The sequence below is a fragment of the Elephantulus edwardii genome, unplaced genomic scaffold, assembly GCF_000299155.1.
Source record: "Elephantulus edwardii isolate Elephantulus edwardi_28Jun2011 unplaced genomic scaffold, EleEdw1.0 scaffold00013, whole genome shotgun sequence".
NCBI lineage: Eukaryota > Metazoa > Chordata > Mammalia > Macroscelidea > Macroscelididae > Elephantulus > Elephantulus edwardii.
Window position 1 is genome coordinate 17802782 of NW_006399763.1, and position 19344 is coordinate 17822125.

Sequence of the window (19344 nt, forward strand, 5' to 3'; positions counted from 1 at the left end):
AAGAGAGAGAGAGAGAGAAATAGGAACTCAGTGGCAGATCAGCATCGAATTTAAAGAGCCATATTTATTCTTTTTTCCTTATACTGCCCAACAGAGCTGACTTCTTTGTTTGCTTATATGCTTAAAATATGTCTCTTTCGTCTCAATTATGAAATACACAAAAATGACGCCTCATGAGGTGTCCCCACCACACTTAAACGACAACAGGAAAAACCAGTATTTGGCACATGGTAGGTATTTACCAAAGACTTGCTTTAATTACTAAATGAACAGATTCATCTTGATATAATTTTTGACAGTGTTAAAGATGCTCACTTTACTGAAATCTTTATAAAGCTTTAGAAATCATCAAGGGCAGAGAGTGTTGCTATGCCCATCCCTAAATGCAGAATATCTACAGACATGTATGGAAGGCACTGAGTATTCTAGATTTTATAGTATCATTGCCAAATTCTTTATATATTTCCCCAGACACTGTTTCTACAGGAATTATGACTTATAGTATTTTTGTTGTTGTTAGGTGTCATTGAATTGCCTACGACTCATGGTGACTCCAAGTACAATAGCTCTGAACCCCGCCCTATCCAGAGCTAGCCTCACTGTCTCAGACTCACTTACACCATTACTCTAGTCACTGGGTTAGTCCATCTCATTCAAGGTTTTCCTCTCCTGTGCTGTCTCTATATCCTTCCAAGTATGATATCTTTATCCAAGGACTGCTCCCTCCTGCAACAGTCCAGGAGTATATGAGATGGAGCTTCAAAATCTTTGCCCCAAGGAACAGCCTGATTTCACCTTTTCCAGGATAGAGCTGTTTGTTCTCTTGGCTGTCCATGATATGTTCAATACTCTTTTTTGGCAACACAACTCAAAGGTGTTGATTGTTCTTTTGTCATTCCTAGTCACTGTCCAGCTTTCTGAAGCATAGCAAGTAATTTTAAAACCATGTACCTGAATCAGGTGTACCTTAGTCTCCAGACTGATATTGTTGCTCTTTAACAGATTGGAGAGGACCCTGACAATAGATTTTCCCAGTGCACTTGTCTTTTGATTTTCTAACTAGTGGTGCCAAGGGTGTTTATTGTGAATCAAAGAAAGCTAAAATTGTTAGCAACCTCAATCTCTTCTCCATCTATGATGTATAGACATATGATAAATATCTGTAGGTAGATAAGGTACAAGCACATTGCTAACACTAATCTAAATATACCTACTCATCACCTGTTGCCCATCTCTTCAATATTTCACTTTTCGGGCATCTTTGAAGAAGTTATCAATGCCTCTCAATGACTAGGCACAGTCAGCGACCACAGAATGCCCAGGATGCCCTCCATGGGCCACCTTGAAATGGCACACTGGAGGAGCACAAGAGACAGGGCCATTTGAAGGATGGAGACTGGCCACAGGACGCTTTCTCCTTTTCTTTTACCATGTATCAATCAGGCCATTTAGGGTGGGAAGGATATCTTAAGACAAAGCAAAGACACAGGTAGGGGTAGACATGGGCAAGCTAGAAGGTGCTGGAGAGATTGTTGGTTGTAGAATATGGGAATGGAGGGGAGAAGGTAGGGACCTGGGAAAGGCTGGAGGACTGAAAACTGTGGTGGATGCCTAACAAGTGGGGTCTTTCTCTCCAGGATGGGCTGTAAGAGGCTGCAGGTAGTTGAGAAGGTAAAGTTGGAAAAGAGTGTTTGCTGTGCCATGTGCATCCCAAGAAGTGTGGTAGGAACCCCACAAATAGCTAGTAGATGACGGGATGAGCACCTACAAAGTGACTTTGACTCTTGAGTAACACAAATTTAGCACAGTAACTTGACATTTGGAATCTAACCATAGAATGAAGAATGAATGCACTACTGAAGTTGAGATGAAATTAAATATTTCTAATTCATATGTAGTTGTCTCCCCAATCATTAATATCTAACACACCACACTCACTCATTCGGAACTCTTTGTGTGTTATGACCTGTGCTTATTGGGTACCGAACACTTCCTGATTATTTGTCCTTTCACAGGGATAGGTTATCTAGTCTTTGATGTGGTGTAACTAATCACTGTGGATTAGTAAACACAAGTAAGGTCCTGCTTACTATGCTTGCTGGGTGCTTGGTCTCTGTCAGGGATTATAACTTTGAGAAGGTGCTTTCATTCTGTGGGGAGGGGTAGAGAGGTTGTGGGAGAGACAGCTGCCAGCCATGTCTAGGAGCAAAATCTTTCATGTGAAAAATTGGTGATATTGTTTACTACAAATGAGTAAACAGAACTCATCTCACACCTATTTTGCTTACTGGGCATTCTTACACTTGAAGATGTATTTAAATCTTAGAGCTCTGTCTAAATTTTGACCGCTCCTAGAGATTGTGCTGCAATCCCAGAGACACACAGTTCAAATCCACCAGCTGCTACTTGGGAGAAGGTAACAGTCTCCTCCTGTGTGATTAACAGCCTCTGAAAATCTGCTGGAGGATCAGTTAAGGGTAGGTTCTGACTAGATGGTACACAACAACAGAGGTAGGGGAAGGAAGGGGGATGAAGTAAGAAACACTGAAACTTATTTAGTTGGGCAGTTTTTGTTCAGTGACAGAATTCTTTATTTCCATACCAGAGTCTCGGGCTCAATTTCCAGTAAGACACCTCACACACAGCCTCCACTCATTTGTCAGTGGATGCTTGGATATTGATGTGATGCTGAACATGTTTCTGAGAAAGCTTCAAGGCTAAGGCAGATTAGGAAGAAATTCCTTGCCATTCACTTTTGATATAAACTGATGAAAACTCTATGGATCACAATAGACAAACTTACCATGAAGACGGCCTGGAACTGAAGAGTTTTATTCTATTTGTGTCATTGGACACTGCAAGCAAGTTGAGGGCTGGCTTGTTGGCCATTAAGAAACAGGCTTCAAACTCCTTGCCGTGGAGTCCATTCTGACTTATGGTGATTAGTTGGTTTCCTCCACCACGTTTCCAAGGTTTTAAATCCTTATGGAGGAGACTACCCTTGATTCTCCTGGGGAGTGCAAGTGCATCTGAGGTACTGTCCTTTGGGCTCATAGCACAACAGGTATGTTACCAAGTCTTAATACCAAATATTCTTAACAATTGATATAACAGTTAAGACATCTATCAAGTGATTTGCTGACTCAGGATGGAAAGCCCAAGTGAACTAACCAAGTTCATTTAGCCAGAAAAAGAGACTGACAGAAGATGTTAATCCTGGCTTCCAAACAGAGCTTTGAACAGCTTCATTCAGGGTTGTCCCCCAGATGAGAATGTGCATGTCACTTTCTAATAGGCACACTGAATCAGAATCTACGTTTCAACAAATTCTCCAGGTAATTCTTACAGATGCGCAGGTGCTTCCTACCTATCTATACCTGGACTCTATATGAATCACCTCGGAATCTGGGGCAGTAGATTCCGATTTAGTGGATCTAAGCAGGAATCCAAATTTTCAGCAGGAGGTTGAGCTGGAATGAACTGGTTTGAAGGCCTGCCTTCAAGTGTAACACGAAATGCCTGTGAGATGGTGGTGAGAAGTTTCCCTCCTGTGTGCTAAAGATGAGGCAAAAACCCAGCAACATTTGGGTTAGAAGTGACTGTAAACAGGACTGACGTAAGTACAGGGGCCATATTTTCCGAACTAGAAATTGAGACACATGGTCTGACACATGATCTGACAGATGGATAGAATATTTTGGATTATGACTGTCCTAGAAAAATCTCTTACAGATGGCCTAGGTGTAGTACACAGCCACCGACATGTTGTGACTGGAGGGCCATGGAGAAAATACCATGCCCTTCCTCACAGTATCTATTCCAGTGCCACCTAGTCTACTATTTCTGTGTCCCAGGAAGGCTTTCAGATATCCCAGCTTGCTTCGTTCTGATGGAAATATTTCAAGAGTGCAAGATAGGTTTTTTTGGGGGAGGTTCATTTTTGAAAGTACGGTTAGGCAGGACTGGGGAAGAGGGGTATGGAAGGAAAAATAGGGGTTAGCTAAATGCTCTTACATTTTTACCAGAGTTGGCTTCATCTCCAAATGTTGCCAGATGGTATCACATATAAACCAAAGAGTTGTGAACGTCTTCCATGGAGATTTGAAAGAAGAGATGGCTGGTGAGGTGCAGTCCTGCCTAGCAGCCCTGGATTCAGAGCCAATGATGCTCTCAGCTTGTAGCTGAACAAGGAATATGAATCATAGAGGCCAATAACCCATGAGGCTGGGTCTTCAGACCCTTCTGATCCCTTGTGTATCCATTTCTGTGAGTTACAGAAGAAACTGCCAATGGTGTCGGTGCCATAAACAGTCTTGCCTTTCAAGTGGCAGACATCATGGGGTGAACTTAAGATAGAGTTCTATATTCTTGCTTCAACCATATGCTTATAATTGTGCAATGTGAAAACTTGACTATCCCCCCAACATCCCCTATCCAAATGATCAAGCAAGATATTATGTTAAGAAATTGTTATTTCATGAATATATTGGGAGAGTAGCTGAACTATTGAACCATGCCCTATTCACAAGCTGCTTATCAAACATAGAATCTCAGCAGATCTCTCTTTACTTGATCAACTGTTGGGACCACATGCCAGGCACTGATATAAGATTATTGGTGTAAACTCCTCTATAAGAAGATAAGTCTGGCTTGAAGGAACGGTTCAGTCTTTATGTCTATTTTGTCCCTATCTCATTAAAAACAACTATAAAATCTATAAAATATGGAAGATTGTTGACCCTCCCATGGCTTCTTTGGAGGCTATCATTCTCATGGGAGGTTATGCCTACTTTTCTCCCTCTGAGCTGCTGGTAGCCTTGAACCACCAAAGAGGAGCTGTCCCTCGAACAAATATTTTTAATTAAGTGATGTCCCCTCCCCTTTTCTAACTCAAGGAGCACTGGAGGGTTAGTGTGTTATATGTTACTCTGCTAACCAAAATGTAAGTGGTTCGAATCCACCAGCAGCTCTTTGGGAGAAAGATGTGAAGTCTCCTTTTATAGAGAGCTTGAGAATCTGGTGGTTCTCAACTAGGTGTTAGAATTGACTCAATGGCTATGTGTTTGGTTTAGTTTGATGCTCCTATCTCATAAGCGCTGGTGGTGCCATTGTTAAGTGTTTGGTTACTAACCAAAAAAGATCAGCAGTTTGAACTCAACAGTCCGTCCTTGACAGAAAGATGTATTAGTGTGCTTCTGTAAAGACTTCAACCTAGGAAACTCTGGTTCAGTTCTACTCTATCCAATAGGGCTGCTTGTTTTTATTGTGTGTTATTGATTCAGAATCATTGGAAATCACTTGACAGTGCTAGATTTGATTGGTTTTCCTAACTCAGTTGAGAAGGTGGAGTTTTTATTTATTTACTTTTTTTTTTTAAAAAAAAAGAACAGACTCATACTAACTTCTATACAGTTTTGGGGTTTTTTTTGGAAATAAAAATTTCTAAGGTGCCTCGGAAGAAGGCATATTTAAAAAAAAAAGTCAAATAATAGATGAGGATGCCGCTGATTTGTACCAAGTCCATAATACCGTCTTTCTTTTTGATAACTTGTTAGCACACTGTAGTTCTCTGTCTTGCCAATCTATATGACAAGATTCTGCAGTAGAACTTCAGCTGGAAAAGTAAAAATGGAATCCTCACACTGTCTTTACCCTAGTCCAGGAGCAGCTTGTGAGTAGATAATCTGCCCTTTTCTTTGTTTTCTGAGTATTTTGTTTAGTCCTTTACATGTAAAACCATAATTCAGTGTCATCACATCAATTCTGACTCACATCAACCGTCCACCGGATCTCTAAGGCTGTGACTCTTTATGGGGAAAGACTGCCCATCTTTCTCCTGTGAAGCAGTTGATGGATTTGTGCCTGAGTCTTTTGGTTAGCAGTCGAACATGTTATGTGCCACAGTGTCAGGGCCTCTAAGTGCTTGGCGTATAAGTTTTCAGAATCTGTCCTTAAGTGATAGCAGAAGGAAATATTTCTTATGTCTAAAGGGTGGGCTAACAATCCCTTGTAAAAAAAGAACCCAACAAACTGAAGAAGTAATTTTTTCCTTGATCATCATTTTTGGCATCCCTGAAAAACTTCCTTGTTAGTGGGATAGTAAGTAGAAGGAGATTAGAACACCCTAGAGCCAGGAGATATGCTGTGAACATACCTACTGTCGACAACTCATCACACCTCTCCCTTGGGTTTCCAAAGCTGTAAATCTTGGAGAAGAGACTGTTCCATCTATCTCTCACAGAGTAGTTGGTGAAGTCAAACAGCTGATTTTTGTTGTTTGCAGCTGAAAATATTACATATGCCACTAGCATTGCTTTTATGCACATGGTAGGGTATTAATTTATTTCAGAGAGCTATTGTGGCATAGTCCATAGGGAAGCATGCTGCTGGCTCAAAGGTGGCCTCTCTGATGGCTCAAACCTACCAGTGGCTCTAGAAGCAAAAACTGGGTGCTTTCCTCCCCTGTAATGTATGATATAGTCTCTGAAAACCTTCTGGAGGGTCAGCTGTGAATGTAAATTTTAACTTGAGGATAGTGAGTTGAGTTTATTTCAAATGGATATGTATGTGTGTGTGCATAAAGGAAGTAAACACACAGATACATCTCTCTCTCTTTTATCTATAATCTATCTATCTATCTATCTATCTATCTATCTATCTATCTATCATCTATCCATCCATCTATCCGAGCTATGGTGGCCTAGTGGCAAGAAGCTACACTGCAAATCCCAAAGGCATGCAGTTTGAGGCTACCAGCTGCTCTGCAGAAGGATGGGCAATCTCCTCCCGTGCGATTAACTGCCTCTGAAAACCTGCTGGAGGGTCAGCTGTGGGTTAGTTCTGCCTTTATAGTACACAAACACACACACACACACACACACAGGAAATTCTGGTGAGCTTATTAGTAGAGTTGCCCTGTCAATATAAAAGTTCGAGTACACTAGCTATTCCTCTGGAGAAAGATGGACAATTTCCTCTTGCACAATTTACAGCTTCTGAAAACTTGATGGAGGATCTTCTATGAGTCATTTCTGAATTGATGGTGATAAGTTCATATATACTTGTAAGTCCTGGTGGCTAAGTGGTAAGAGGTTGTGCTGCTAACCTAAAATCACCAGAGCCTTTTCAAATCTACCCACATCTTTGTGGGAGAAAAAAAAGGGCAATGAAGATACAGACCCATACACACGCATGTTAATTTATTATTTTTTAATTATCTTAAGTGAGATGCTTAATAAAACCTCTGAAACTACAAGTGTAGCAAGCACAAAGGCAAAGACAGTGCCATTACTCTAAGCGCTCAATTGTGGGCTTTCAGAAACTGGTAATACATGTTTTTAAAATGATGATCCTCAGCGCAGGCAGGCTTTAGTTCAGATGGCTTTTGTGAAAGAGGGGAGCTCTTATGAGGTCCTTCAGGGACAGAAGAGGTCTGGAGTGCTTAGGAATGTGAGCAAGGAGGCAGCCAAGGTGTGCAGCGCTGCTGGGAGCAGGTGCTGAAGAGGGCAGGTGACAGCCAAATGAAGCAGTTTGCTTTCTGCTGAGAAGACACAAGGGCGTGCCTTCTGACCTGGCTTTTTTATTTTAGCTTCTGAATGTCAGAGAAAGACTCAAAGACCCTTTTTTCCTCCTCTGATTTCCCCCTCCTCCCGAATAGAAAAAGTTTTCTTGTGTCAATAAAATGTTGTCTTAAAAGAAAATCCCAAAACCTTCCTTCTTTCCTCGTAATGGTCCATGCTATTTCCAGATAAAGTAAATAACCTCTCATAGTGTCTCTGTTGGTTCTGAGTGTCACCTGTCAGTATCTAGCCAACATGATGTAAGTAGAAGTCAGCTACCTTTCCAGTAAAGCTGTCACCTCCTCTTCTTTCTAATTAATCCTTCTCCTAATATGAAGATATGATAGCTGGACATGTGGGGATGATTTTGTAGCCATGAAAAAAGGAACCAGACATCTAGAGATTCAGTAGAGATACCTTTGAGTCATTGAACACATGTAAATAATATTAAGATTTCTGTAAGAGAAAAAAAAAAACTTTCTATTTTGTTTAAATCACTCTTTAATCAGGTTCCTTGGCACCGACAATCTATTTCAATCTAACAAATAGAAGAGGTTAAACAGTACATTTTAACTATGTACATGCCTTGTATATATATGAATGTCCCTAAAGTTCTGTATGGATGATTATAGACTATACATGAAAAGCTTTCTTGTAAATATCTGTAGCTGGTGTCAGTAAATCGTCCCACGTGACTCAAAGCACACCTCCCTTTTCCACAGAACCCATGTAAGTAGCTGTAAATAGTAAAAAGTTGCTGCATACAGTAAGTCCTCTGCCCTGCTTTCTTATCTCTTGCCAAATCTCAACCATTATAATTTTTGCTCTTTTCCCCAGATTCTCTTCATCATTAATTTCTGTTCTTGCATGCCAGAAGGAAATGCAAAACAGAACTATTGATCTTTTCTTCTTTCACAAAAGTAAACATAAAGGTTTCCATATATATAATTCTATTTGCCAAAACCAGAATCCCATGTCTCCCATTTAAGACATCTTTAGAGGACGCTGCTTCTGTACTGCACCATGCTCGAACGCAGGACTGCTTTTGGTTACTCGCCTGCAAGGAAATGAGTACAGATGTTTGTTCTTGTTGTTGTTGTTGGGTGCCATTGAGTCAGAAACGATTCATAGCTCACCCTTCACTGGGTTTTCAGAGGCAGTAAATGATATGAGAGGAGGTTGTCCATCCTCCCACAGAGCAGTTGGTGGATTTGAACTGTGTGTCATTGTGAATGTTGCACAGCTTCTTACGCTAGGCCACTAGATCTCCCATACAGATGTTTAGCAGAAACAGTTAAAAAATTTAAGACAACTGTGACCACAAAATTTATTCTTGTTGAATTTTTAAAAAATTTTTACTCACTATGGATTTGAAATTTTAAAGATGCTGGTTTTTTTATAATAATAGTTTGAAAAATGTGCTGCCATGTATTTAAGGATAAATGTATGATTGCAAGAACAGCTGTTATGGAGTTATCTTATGGGCTATCAAAAGAACTGTCTTAAAGTGTAACCAGAAGAGTCTTCTTAGACGATGATGGCAAAGATCACATACTTTTGGCAAGTAATCAGAAGGGGCCAAGCCTGGAGAAAGATATGCCTGGTAAAGCAAGTCAGTGTGTGTTTGTGGGGGGAATAAAAAAAGAATCAGGAGATAAATCGGCATAGTGGCTACAACAAAGTTGGATGTGGCGACAACCGTGACTAAGTAGTATCTTTGTTTGGATTTGAAACGGACTCAATGGCATTTAGTGAAAATATAAGGTTTATGACTATTTAAAAAATTAACTTCTAAAAACCATTATATTCCTGTAATATATAACATGCAATCTTAATGTATATTTGGATAGCTGATCAGTATTTTAGTTCACATGCAGATGGATACACACACAAATACAGCCTTTTTGTGTAGCTACAAACCAAAATGAATACTCACTAGAATCAGAATTTCTTTTTTCTTAATGACTCTTGATTATTCCTTTGTTTATACAAATCAATACTTAAATCCACAGGATGATAATGAATTGTTTTCATTGAGGATCAAATAGTATCTATGACACATTGAAAGAAATTTAGAAATAGGGCTGTCTAAGCTTTGGTGGCCAGAGATAAGAAGCTGTGCTGCAATCCCAAAAACATGTGATTTAAATCCATCAGCTGCTTCAGTGGGAGAAGGATTGGGTAATCTCTTCCTGTGCAATTAATTGCCTCTGAAAACCCACTAGAGGGTCCGCTCAGCTATGGGTTAGTTCTGACTTGATGGTACGTAAAAACAACAGCAGCAAGATAATTAAAGACTAACTGAGAATTGGGTGAAGGGAGAATTTGACATGTAGAAGTCCTTGTTATGAATTTTACATTATTTATTAAATATAGAGATATTGAGGTGTTGTTATGTGTAGTCATCTGCAATTCATAGCAACCCTATGTGCAGCCACTCTGAAGCATGCCCTATCCTTGGCCAGTGTCACTGACTCTGACACACCTACTCCCCATTGCTCTAGTTACTGTACCAATCCATTTTTTCCTCTCTATCCTTCTGACAATAGTGTCCTTCTCCAAGCGCTCGTCTGTCCTGTCCACATGCCCAAAGTATGTGAGATGGAGCTTCAAAATCCTAGCCTCCAAGGAGAAACTCTGTTTCACCTTCTCAAAAACAGACATATTTGTTTTCTTGGTGGTCCAATACCGCAGCTCAAAGGCATCAATTCTTCTTCTGTCATCCTTAGTCATTGTCCATCTCTGATGCATAGCAAGTAATTGCAAAGACCATGACCTGGATCAGGTTCATCTTAGTCTCTAGACTGACATCGTTGCTTCTTAGTATTTTGGAGAGGTCCCTGCCAACAGATTTTCCCAGTTCAATTAGCCTTTTGATTTAATGACTGCTGGGGCAAAGAGCGTTGATTGTGGAGCTGAACAAACTGTTAATTATCTCAATCTCTTCTCCAACTTTCATGGTGTTGCCAGTTGGCCCAGTGGTGAGAATCTTTGTTTTCTTGATGTTGAGTATCAAGCTATGTTGAAGACTATACAGTCATTGACCTTCTGTAACAAGCACTTCACGTCTTCATCTATTTCATCAAGCAAAGTTGTATTATCTACATAATGAAGGTTGTTGATGGGTCTTTCTCTATTCTTGATCTTAATCTTGATGCCACATTCCTTCTTATAAAGTCCAGCCTCCTGAATGATCTGTTCTGCATATAAATTGAAAAAGTGTGGATGCAGGAAGCATTCCTGTCACACTCCTTTCCTGATCTTGAACCATGCAATGTTTCCATGCTCTGTTCTGAGGACTGCTTCCTGGTTTTGCATAAGCACAATCAAGTGTTTTAGGATTCCCATCTTCCTTAAGGTTAGTCACAATTTGTTGTGATCTACACAGTCAAATGCCTTTGCATAGTCAATGAAACACAGAGAGATATTCTTCTGCAACTCTTTACTTTGTACCAAGATCCATCTGACATTGGTAATAGTGTCTCTAGTGTCATGACCTCTTCTAAACCCAACTTGCATTTCTGCCAGTTCTCTGTCAATGTACTGTTCAAGTCCCTTTTGGATAATCTCAGCAGGATTTTGCTTTCATATGATATTAGTGATATTGTTCAGTAATTTTCATACTCAGTTGAATCACCTATTTTTTTTTAAATGGGAATAAATATGGATCTCTTTCAGTCAGTTTGCCAAGTAGTTGTCCTCTGGACTTCTTGGCACAACCTGGTAAGCACATCCAGAGCAGCATCTGTTTATTGAAATATATCAATTGGTATTCCATCAATTCTTGGGGATTTATTTTTTGTCAAGTCCTTCAGTGCAGCCTGAACTTCGTCCTTCATCACTATTGTCTCTTGATCATGTTATTTCTTGAAATTCTTCTGTGTTAGTAATTTTTTTGGTTGTTGTTGTTATGTGCTATCGAGTTGTTTGCATACAGTGACTAAATATTTCTTCCATCTTCTTGTAATGCTTCCTGGATCACTCAATATTCTGTCTAAAGCATCACAAATTGTGGCATGAATTTGTGCTTTAGTTCCTTCAGCTTTTTTGACTTCTCAGTACTCTAGTGCAATATTCAGTCTCTTCTTCCAAACCTGTCATAAACTGGGAGCTCCACCAAACACTGTCCACTATGGGCAGCCATTATGACATTTAACCCCCCAATGGCACAAGGTTCAGCATCACAGGAAACTCAGATTGCCTCAGTACAGCAAATTGACAAAGGAGTGTTAAACCACTTAGAAGAATGTTCCTCCAAAATAAATTAACACTAGACCCTCAGGCCCAACTAACTTTTAAATATAAGGGAGATATGTGTATATATGGGTGTGTATCCTGAAGCCTTTCTATAGCTGTCATCAGTTCTTCAATCCTTTTTCCTAGTCTGCCTTAATTTTGATGCTTAGTTTTAGAACAATATCTGTCTGATGAGCATTTACTGAAAGGACCAGATAAAAGACACTTCCCCTTACAGAAATAACTAATACATTCAATGTCCCCCCCCCCCCCGGATCCATGTGTCTTATCCCTTTCCTTTCCTTGGTACATCAGCATCTTTTGCTCTCCTGCCTACCTAGTTTGAGAGACAATATAAGAATATAGAACAACTGTAGGTATTTTGTGTTTTAAATGAAAAAGAAAATCTCCTATCCTGCAAAGCTTTTGTGAAAATCTAGGACTGATCCTGGAGGGACACTGTGAATTCAGTTATGCTATTGATTGATACAATTATTTTTCTAGGAAGAACTATGAACCAAGTTAGCTGCATAAACTGGGTATTTTGGTTTTTTACTATGCCACATACATGCTTGTTTTCCTTAAAAATTAAAAAAGTGTGCTTTTTTTTACAAAGACTTCAAGGTACTGCTTACCATTTTAGCTGCTAACATGAACAACCTTGACAAACATAATCTATTTTTTATCCCTTTTCTCCCAGACAAGTAAGCAGCCATCAATTATAAGCCCTCACATGAAATACAAATTTAGCACCATGGAAATGAAAACTAAAGCAATTTGTACCTTTACTATTCCAAAGGGAATCATTCTTGGTCTATTTACTATGAAATATTTCCTCTATCTTATACTCTTCTAAGTTATATCAATGTCATTGACCATAACTTGAATCGTAATGAGTAGATGATACCCTTGCATGACTGGAATCATGTCATCATTATTAGATGACCTAGTTAGCATATGTGGTTAAAAATGCCATTGCCTTTTTATTTATTGACTTATCTCTGAATGGCTTAGGTTATATCAGAACTGGGCTCCTGATATGTTCTTGTGAAATGACATAGTATTTTGTTTATTTTTTTTAAGCCATGTATACTTACAGCATGTACTGAACCATCCACACTATTTTAAAATATTTCTTTACAAACCATATATTTCCAGTCTAAGACATTTATTATCAATATCCCTGGGGGGAAAATGTAAAACATGAGTAAAGAAATGTAATAGCTTTGATTCAAAAGATCTGGTGGACCTTAGGAGAAACCTCAAATCAGGAAAGATGTCAATGAGAGGAATAAACCTTTCCTAACCCTACAGCAGATTGACGCGGTGACTGTAACAATAGGCTCTAGTGGGGCAGAAATGATGATGTCAAAGGATAGAGTAGGGTGCAGATAAGATGTTAATAGGGTTGCTATGAATTGTACTCCTTTCGGTGGCACCTAACAAGAATGGGGGTCAAATGTGTGCACATTTTGCTTGTTTTCACTGTCCTTGGTGTCCTGGGTGTGAGAGTGGATTCAGCCTTGAGGATGTTTGTTGATTACACCACACCCAATGTCCGATATCTTGGCCCTATTTCTGAACTTAAGTATATATATATATATAAATATAAAGAAAGAACCGTAAGAACCGTTTGCTTTAGAATTGCTGTTAGAATTCATCCTTATCTTGATCCTTCCACTACTGGTATCTTTATTTGGTATTTAATTATTCCTTTCTGCCTTTCCCTTGTCCCCAGTCTTCTGTGGAGCATTATCATCTCCAGGTGGAATTGAAATGCTCTAGGGAACAGTGACCATAATAATGGGCAAAGCATGGCGAAGGGTGGAGCAGGATAAGACATCTGAAATTCACAGGTTTGCTGTGAGTCATAATTTTGGTCAACTCAAGAACAAGAACAGGTAAATTGTTTCAATTTTGGAAATCAGAAAGATGAACAGTCTCGCCTGCTAAGATTTGCAGCCTCAGAAACCAAATGGAGACGTTGTTATTGTTGAAACTGACTAAAAGGCAATGAGTTGGTAGTTTGTTTTGCTGTGGATTTGTGTGGGTGTATGGGTGAGTGTGCGTTTTCATTTTCACTATGTTCTCTAATTCCTTCAGTGAATTTTTGTTTTTCCTTAAATCCTGTTCAAGTCTGACCTTTTGTTCCATAAGCATTCTTTAAAACCAAGTCTTAGTGTTCATCTATCTGCCCACTTGCTAAATCTGCCTAGATTATTTCCCAGCATTTAAAGTATTATGGTAGACCTAATAAAAATTAGGCAGCGTGCCTAATGATCACCTGAATATGTTTTCTCTGGAAGCCTTGTCCTCTTGTAGATGGCTATTAAGAAATTTAGGGTTGCAAAAAAACCCTGCAATTTTCTGCATATAATATCACCAGATCAGTAATTTTACAACATGTTTGTTTTCTGACCTGCTTAATGATCATATGGAATTTATTGCATGGGACCTAATAAACGATGCAGTTGAAATCTTACCCAGTAATATAGTGATAAATTAACTGTAAACTGGTCAGATTGGCTGAGTCATTCTTATAGATCTGAGTTTCTCTGTTTAAATTCTTTAAGGATCCAAACTGTGAGTAGCAGTAGAGGGCTAGAATACTTGAATGAGAAGCATTTGTAAAAGTAAGGAGACATACAAATAGTAAAAGTTAAGTTGAATGAATTAATTTTACACTTCTAATAGATGATTGGAAGACAAAGAAAAATCCTTACCTCTAAACTATTACTGTCACTGTAATGCTTATTACTTAATGATTACATTTTAATATAAAATGTTAGAAGGTTGTGGGGTTTTGTTTTTTTTTTTTTATAGGCGTATATGTTTTATGAAATACACTCTAACATTGCCTAATCATTAAAAGGGTATCCTAATTAAGTCCCCTTTCCCTCCCTAATATTTTTTTAAAAATTTGTCAATGTAGATGAGATACTTAATGCAGAAATCAAGACTGATTATATAATATTACTATGGAAAACATGTAACTTTAATTACTAGCTATATGTTGGGATGTTTCTAACTGCGATATTTCCTTGAAAAACTGTTAAGGAGAGACAGGTACTTGGAGAGGGACATCATGCTTGGTAGGGTGGAGGGACAGTGCAGGAGGGGAAGACCCTCTATGAGGTGGATTGATTCAGTGACTGGGGTGATCGGGATGGGTGTGTCAGAGGCAATGCGATTGGCACAGGATAGAGGAGGGTTTAGGGCTATTGTACGTAGGGTCGCTATGAGTCACAAACGACTCAGGGCACATAACAACAACAACAACTTACTCTTTATCTGATATTTAGCATGTATGTTAATATGGTAAAACCTATTTTGCGTTTGAACTGCTTTGCATGGTAGTAAAGGCTGCAGTCAGGCCCTCCCTTGAGAAGGGTCTTTGGGTGATCTCTGGGAGGCTTGACCACACTGCCTTGTTCCCTCTGCTCCCTTCTGCTGATGCGAACATCACATCTAGCTGCAGCCCTGGGATAGCCTTCTCTGTGGCCATGGCCTCCAGGTGGACTTGCTGACAGTACAGAGCCAGCATCCATTGCCTAGCCTGTGTTCTTGGCTTGTATGGTTCCCGAGTCCTGTGTCTCAAAATTGCTGGCAAGGGAGAAAGAAGAAGCACAGGATCAGCTGGGGGACTGAGAAAGATTTGGAAGAAATGCCTGTGAATCTAACAAAACATCCTGAAGTGAGTGGACTTGGAGCTGAAGCCTCTGCCTTTGTGGATCTGGGGCCAGGCTCCCACATGTCTTTCAAAGGAAACACCAGGTCTTGTTGACCTGTTCAAGCCCAGAGAGCAGAGCAGACTCCAGGAAACTGAACTCAGGACTTGGAGGGTAGAGTGGAGCTCTGACTCAGATCAAGAAGAAGGTCTAGTGTTTACACTATAGCTGTCCCTCTGGTCATGCACAATTTGCCTTTATGCAGAATTTTCTTTTCTGAAACTCTTGGACAAAGAGGGGAAAAAATCACAACTGGAATTGTGGCAGTGATGAACAATTCAGTAAAACCTTAGTTGTTATAATTTTTATGATATTTTCTAAAAAGTTGAACAAATTGATGGTTAAAAAGAACACACACACAAAAAGTCCTGCTTTTTCACATTATAGAAACTTTACAATAATGAGGTGATCTTTGGAATTTAGCTTGTAGAAGGGGGAGAAGTGAGGGTGCGTGTTAATCATAGTTATTGGCCTGAATTTGCTGTCCCTGTTCTTGAGTATCTCTTGTTGTGAGCTGTAAAACTCTACAAGGCGACTTCCCCTGCCTGGCTGTGGAGAAGGATTTGCATTTGTGGATATAGCACACACTAGGAAAAAAAAAAGATTTGCTTTATGGCTTTAATATCAAAGCAATATGTTTCATTTGAGTAAGCAGGCCACTAACAATTTAGATAAAAGGATGCAATGTAACAATTAATGAGCTATAAAAATCCTCATTGAGCATTAACCCTTTAGGTTGCATAAGTATGTATGTACACCATAAACATTTATTTAGTTGGCAATATAAAGCCTTTCAGGATTTCAGTCCACTATTATTTAAGCTTATGATTAGTTATATATACACACACAAGCACACACACATGCACACTTGTAGGAAAAATTGTAAGTCCAACTCTAAACTTCATTTAAAGCAATGTTCTCATGAAGATTTCTTGTAGGGGAAATAAGGATTAAATAGAAACTGGATTAAAGGATGAGGGTCATTGTATCAAGCAAGTAACAGTCAATAAATGACTTAATTGTGTTTAGGCCTGTGCAATGTGTGGTGGGTACATGCAAGGTTAAGGTCTATTCCTCCGCAATTATAAACAATAGAAGAAGAACCTCTGAGACAATTTTAAGAATCAATGGTACAACTCTGGCTGAGAGGAATGACTGAGCTAAAAATGTGGAGGGAAAGAATGCTAACCTGAACTAGTAGGGGAAAGCTTTGTGGGACAGATTGCCCTTGATCCAGACTTTAAAGGAGAGATTGTATTTGGATCAAGGGAGATGAAACTGTGAACACCAGCATGGTAACAGGAACAAACATGAGTCGTCCAGGGACATTGGGGAAACCAGCCTATCCACAGCTGAAGATTTAACGCAAACAAACATAGGGCTAACTGACTTAGTACCCGCCCTGACAGGTGGCTCAAAGAGTCATGGATTGAATGCCAAACTGAGTGAATCCTGTTGTTGATCAGAAGAGGGCAAGTGAGCCTAGGTAGTAATCAGATTAGGGGCCTTGAAGACATAGAGGTGGAGGCCCTATGAGTGAGAGTAGTAGGGGAACATTATATTTACAGAGGAGAAGAAGCAACATTTGGTCACATACTGCTAGCTCCAGAAAAAATGGGTATAGGAAGTTGCTTTTAAACATTGCACCAGCTCTCTCTCTCTCTCTGTAATTTTTTGTGTCTCTCCCATGGGTTGAATGTCTGGCTTGACATTTTACTACATTGTTGTTATTAAGTAACATTGAGTTGGCACCAACTCATAGCTGACCCTGCAGGGAGTTTTCAGAGCAGTAAATCACATGAGAGGATTCTTCTATCTAGAATGCATGAAAACAGTATAGTGCTGTGGGTCTCATGATCTTGGTGGTAATAACAGTGTTTATTTTTTATTATGAGATTTATTGGTTAAATAAGTCTTAGTATCTCTACAATTCAATCATGTTGTCACTTAGTCTTTGTATAGCTCTCATGCTCTATAAATTTCATTTTACTTAATTTTAGAAAAAAAATAAAGAATTTATTAAGTGATAGAATTTTCATTTGGCTTGGTATGACTGATTAATTTTATTTAAATAATAGCATTAAGGTAAAGTTTCCTCATGTAACCCCATGGGGATAAAACATATACCTACATATGCAGATGTTGTTCATAGTCCTATGTATAGCCCCACAAGGGCCTTGTCAAGGGGTTGTGGGTGATTTTCTGCCATAATTCTCACCACTACGCTAAGTGCACATCTTAGTGATAGCTCAAGAGTGGCAGAGGGTGGTGGCAATAATGTCGAGTATACATGCACAAAACCGCTTTTCTTTTGGAACCTGACTTTAAAATTTTAATCAAAGAAAGTTATTTTAAAAAATGCTTTATGAGTTCTGCATTGCTTTGGTTTTTCGTTTTATGTGTTTCGTTTGTTGGTTTTTTAGATGACAAGGATCTAACTGATTCTACCTGTCATTTTGCTTTGGAAACAAAATATGAAGGGAAACAAGCTTGGTGAATTAATCTTTGAAAGAATTGTAAGAGAAGGTAGCCATTTGTATTTGAGTTAATACAATACGCCATTTCAATCAAGCTTTGGTGTTAACAACTGAAAATATTACTAAGCAGTCCAAGGGTAATACAGGTCTAAGCTTCTCATTGCCAAACTCTGCATGATGATGTTCGTCAACACTTCAAAAGTGGTACCCGGTAAAGACTCGTTTACTGAATAATTGAATGACTGAAAAGAAAAATTTCTACTCTAGTTAGTGTTTTGACATTTATAAATATTTGACAGTCAACAAAAAGAAAAAACATTGAAGACAAGACAAATCAATTATGCATTTAAATGCTAGCCAGCAGGAACATGTTTGCTTTTATGTCACAAAAGGCTAAAGATGGACATTTACATGATTATCTCAAAGTAGGTTTTGGATTTTTTTTAATACTGAAAATCTATATACAACTCCATTTTATGATTTAAACATGAATATTAATACATTAATCTATTTTTAAAAAGTGTATAGAGTATGCTAAATGCTATATTCTTTATTATACTTTGGTTTTATACAATTAAACCCATATAGTTAAGAATATAGAACAGATATGTTTTAGTTGTACTGAAGCAACTTCCTCTTATAAAAGTTACCATATGCTATGTCTAGAAGGCTAGTCACTAACATTTCACTTAGATAAAAGCCTCATCACTTCTAGGATTTGCCACAGAATTTTGGTTAGTTACTGCTTCTTAAAATGGTTTTAAATTTTATATTGCTTTGTATACAGAGGTCATATATAATGTGTTTCATTCATATATATTGTGTTTCACACATTCGTTCATTCGCATTTTGTTTCATATAATTATTCCCGTTCACTGTTTTGAAAAATTAATTATTATTGATTTATGCCCACTATCACCCTGGCTCTTCAGGTCCCCACTAGATCTATCTTAATTCCTTCACCACCTCCCTCTACCCACCAAACTGTGATTCCATGATTCCACCCCTTCCTCACCCTCTGTTCCCCTGGACCTCACTTCCCTCTTTGGACCTTTATTTATAGCTTACTAGTTATACAGCTGTTTTTACAACAACAATCTTATGCTATTTCGTCTGTATGAGTCTGAGTTAGTTCACTCACTTGGAGCTTTACCCTTGTGTCTCTGATCCACCGTAAGTTAATTTTTGTGTATGGTGAAAGAGAGAGATGTAGTTCCTGTTTAAACTTTCTGCAGGTAAAAGTCTAGTTTTTCTAGGATCATTTGTTGAAGATGTTGTCATTTCCTCATGTGATAGGTTTTGATTTTTCATTGAATACCAGTTGACCATAAGTTGTTGTTGTTG